At 36.8% G+C, this 4,791-nt stretch overlaps 1 long non-coding RNA gene across 1 annotated transcript; it reads left to right on the plus strand.

The window, feature by feature from the left end:
- The first annotated feature begins 1,327 nt into the window (after positions 1-1,327).
- Positions 1,328-3,779, plus strand: LOC141663639 (uncharacterized). Its single transcript, XR_012551586.1, has 2 exons — positions 1,328-1,544; positions 2,015-3,779. It is a non-coding gene; the product is annotated as an uncharacterized LOC141663639 (long non-coding RNA).
- Positions 3,780-4,791: the final 1,012 nt, after the last annotated feature.

The following is a 4,791-nucleotide window of genomic DNA, read 5'->3' on the forward strand; positions in this document are numbered from 1 at the left end:
ACTCAGTCTCACTCTAATAATAGTCTATTTGCCTTTAGCAGCAATAATTAATTTATTGCTATATTGGTTTATATTGATGAAATTCTTGTCACAGGTTCTGATAAGATGCTTATCAAATCTGTTATTGCCTTCTTGTCTACAAAATTCAAAGCTAAAGACTTGGCTCCCTCAGATATTTTCTGGGTATTGAAGTTTCCAGATCCACATATGGCATTTATCTTCATCAAAGTAAATATACTCTGGATATTTTGAAAGACACATGACTTTTGGCTGCCAAACCCTCAAAGATTCCTATGGAACAAAATCACAATCTTCAGGATAATTCAAATCCTCTGTTGCCCTCCTCCAGTGCCTCTCAGTATAGACGTATTGTTGGTCGTCTTCTATATCTTACTGTCACTCGACCTGACATTTGCTACTCAGTTCAGGTATTATCTCAGTTCTTGGCTACTCCTAGATCTGATCATCTGCAGGCTGCTCATAAAGTCATCAGGTATCTCAAACCAGCTCCTGGCCAGGGCATTCTTATGTCAGCTCATAATAATCCTCTCACTTTAACTGCATACTGTGACTCAGATTAGGCTGGTGATCGTCAATTACGACACTCTCTTACCGGGTATTGTGTCAAATTTGGTTCTTCTCTAATTTCCTGGAAATGTAAAAAATAACACACTATCTGCAGATCTTCTGCAGAGGCTGAATATAGGAGCATGGCTGACACTTGTTGCGAGGTTACTTGGCTTCTCAATTTGTTCAAGGCTTTTGGAATATCAACTCTTACTCCTGTTACTCTTTTCTATGACAACAAGTTTGCCATATACATTGCTTCTAATGTTGTTTTTCATGAACGTACAAAGCATATTGAAATAGATTGTCATTTGATTCGTGAAAAAATTAAACTGGGAATGATCAGGCCTGCTCATATTAACACTACAATGCAACCAGCTGATATCTTTACTAAAGCTTTACCATCTGCTCTTCTTCTTCAGTTCAGCTCCAATTTAGGATTGTGCAATCTATTTTCCCCACCTAACTTGTGGGGGGATGTTACAGCTACTAACTCTTCAGGAACAAGTATAACTCAAGAACAAGATGCCAAAGCAACTCAAGAACAAGATGACATATCAGCTGACATCAACATAGTGAAAGGTGGCTGACTGTGGTCCAGCCTCCTGTGATCCAGCCTGTGGTCCCGCCTGTGTGTTTGCCAGCTCAACATGTGTGTTTGCCAGCTCAACAGTTAGTTAAAGAATGTGATAGTTTAGTCTGTAGTCTAGCAATATAAATATATATAATTCAGTAGGAGCATTTTAACAGAATTAAGATGATTACATACAGTATCCAGTGATTTTTTATTTCTTACTTCTTAAGTCATCTTCATCTCTTTCTCTAGCTTACGTTCTTTACTCCATTAATCGAGCTTCATTTACAAAACTGACAAAGCAAAATCCTACTTACAACTCGTGATGAAACGGTGGCCACAGTAGGTTCCGTTCACAAAATACAAGGTTTGACCGAAGAGGAGGGTGCCAATAACCTTTCAGGTTAGTATTGTGCAGCAAATTTTTTTATGCAAAGTACTATTACTGAAAAGCATCCACGTACATATGCAAAGTGTTCTAAAAATCGGTCTACTCAGGACTAGTGGTATTATAAAATTCAAAATTAAATTAAAAGGAAGATACATATTTAAGTGCTTCCCAGACACTGTCTCAAAGACTGTGTTTAGTGGGTACGGTTGAATGATTGATTGATACATATTCAAGTGGCTAATATTTCTTAATATCTGTAGACTCTATATGAATGATATTGAAATCAAGCATATGTACTTTGTTTGTCCAAATATGGATCCAGGATTGACAAACAACTTGTTCGACTTTCTAACGGAATGAAATCCTGTTAATAACAAGAACTGAAATTATCCGAAAATGAGTACATATTAATTAGAATAATTAAGCATAATTTTTGCAGTGTAATTTCTGGCTATATTTTGGGTCCTACATGCTGTTTGCAGATAAACTTGTGACATCTCATATGTAAAGAATAGGAAGGAACCTGGTTAAAAGATGTGAGGGTTTACCACTAGCTATTTCATCACTAGGAGGACTTCTTAGAGGGAAATTGTTGACAGAGTGGGAGACGATATATAATTTTGTTTCTCTTTTCTTTGCCAATGGTGAAGGATTAATTAATGATGGTACATGCTACACGGTGACACAGATTTTGGGCTTAAGCTATGATAGTTTACCTCCTCGTTTGGCACATTGTTTTCTTTGTTTTGCCAATTACAAGGAGAACGAAGAAATTGGAACCGAAGAGTTGTACATGTTTTGGATTGCAGAAGGTCTTATATCAGTGGAGGATAGAGCAGCTGGAGAAATGATGGTGGATGTAGCCGAGCACTATCTAGATGAATTAGCACAACGAAGTTTAGTTCAAGTTGAAACACATCAAGTTAAAGGAGCGTCTTGGTCAAAGTACAGAACTTGTCGTATTCATGATCTCATTCGAGATTTGTGCTTGTCTAAACTTTAGCAGGAAAAATCATCAACATTGTTCATTTACCATGGAAACCTGACTATGAGTTCAAAGCAAGGATTGTACGTAGATTGTGTATGCGTCTGGATGATGACTGGGATGAATCAATGCTAAAACCTTATGATCATCATGTGATTTCACATATCCGTTCTCTTTTAGTGTTCAATGCTACCTTTGATACTGTGAGAGTGTGGCCAGACAAAATCCTTAGTCTCGAAAAATTTAAGCTGCTTCGTGTTCTGACTGTGAGCAGATATAAACTTACTAGGCAAGATATGCGAAGCATATCAGAATTATTTTACCTAAAGTGTTTGTGTTTACGTTACTGTATCTTTGAAGAGTTGCCATCATCAATCGGAAACTTGAGATATTTGCAAACCCTTGATTTGAGGAGTCGCTATCCTATTACAGTACCAAATGTTCTTTGGAAGCTGAAGCAGTTAAAGCACCTGTACCTTCCTCGATATTTTAAAGTCGGTGTCATTGAGGAGTTGAGATTTGAAGGGCTGGATGAATTAGAAATGATATACAACTATAACTCAGAGTTTTGTAATTCACAAGATCTGATACAATTAAGCAAGCTCAAAGTTTTTGCAGGAAAAATCAAAGTTGAGGACAACCTTGCAGAAAATCTTATCGACTTCATCAATTCCAGGGAACTGCGCCACTCGAGCCTTGAAATCGAAGGGGAAGCAGGAGGACTGTGTTTGGCATCATTTTTGGAGTGTTGTTTCATTGATCTTTTGAAGGTAAGTACTCGTATATGCCTATCCCCCGAGAAGTATGACCTCACTCGTTTCTCTGGACGTCTCATTGAGCTACGTCTGGAGTATTGTCGAATTGAGGAAGACCTGATGGGATTACTGGAGAAACTTCCCAACCTATGAGGATCCATTTTTGGGAGCAGAGATGGTATGTACGGCTACAGGTTTTCCACAACTTCGAAAATTAGGTCTTCAAAATTTGCATGGCTTGAAAAAGTGGAGGATGGACGGGGGAGCCATGCCAAATCTTTGTTCATTAGAAGTTGATCATTGCAGGAACTTGGAGATGTTTCCTCGAGAGTTAAGATACCTCACTGCCTTAAAATCTCTCTACATTGCTGCCATGCCTGCTACATTCGAAAATAGAATTAAGGTGACGGATGGGGCAGAAGGTGAAGATTTCTATAAAGTTCGTCATATTCCTACTATCATATTAGATTAGAAAGGAAGTTAATATTTGCTATTGGTTTTCCTATCTCGGTGTCAATTTGTTTTTGATTTTGTGTGGTGTGTTGAATGAGAAGGTATGACATGAAATAAACATTTCTTAAGATGCTGTACTTGTACTCATCCATATTAATATTTCCTCTAGTGTTTTCTTAAATCCATCTTCTTTTCATGTTAAAATCATGTTTGGTGAATACATACTCTGTAGAAATTTGTTGTTACTGCCTCTATTTCTATCAAAGTATGGAATGATTGTACCATCTTTCAAGGACATCTATTCATTGGAGCTATAGGAAGTCAGAGTTTTGGTTAGTAATTTAGTAACTGTCATTAGTCAGATTCAGATTGTATGAGCAATGCCTTACTAAAATGTTGATATTTAACTTCACGTATTACTGGTAATTTAACGTGGTATGAAAATCCAGGTTTGGTTTCTATTTAAAATGTTTGAAATCCCAATTAATCATCGGTACAAATGTATGAAACTAGTATTCCACTCAAGAACATCAAGAAAAAAAATTGTTCAGCTCTTAACTGGGAATGGGGCTGATATACATATTAGGCCTTTCATTTAGTGAAATAATCTTTCTCCAAGAGTTAATACCGGCTACTGTCTCCTCACCGGAAAAAATTATAACTCAAGCCACTGGATGATGGAAAATGGAACTACTATGGTACTGTATTGGACCATTGGTGCAGCCTATAACAACACGGTATGAACTTAAGACAGCCAATATGCAGTGCAAGTGGCGAACTCACACTGATTCTAGTTTTTGGTTTATCATTATTGGTTTCTTAAGAGCAAGATCTGGGTTTACTATTGGTTTTTATTAGAACATTAGCTTTGAATTACAATTTCTGCAATCCAAGATTTCATGACTGATATAAAATTAATTGTAAAAATGGAAAAATGATAAGAAAAACAATAACATCTGAGAATAACGGCAATGATTTTCCTATATAAAAGGTTCTGTACCTAGTTATACACTCTCATTATCATAGAGAAAAAGATTGATTCTATATCTATACACGACTGTCATTT

The sequence above is a fragment of the Apium graveolens genome, chromosome 6 (assembly GCF_009905375.1).
Source record: "Apium graveolens cultivar Ventura chromosome 6, ASM990537v1, whole genome shotgun sequence".
Classification (NCBI taxonomy): Eukaryota; Viridiplantae; Streptophyta; class Magnoliopsida; order Apiales; family Apiaceae; genus Apium; species Apium graveolens.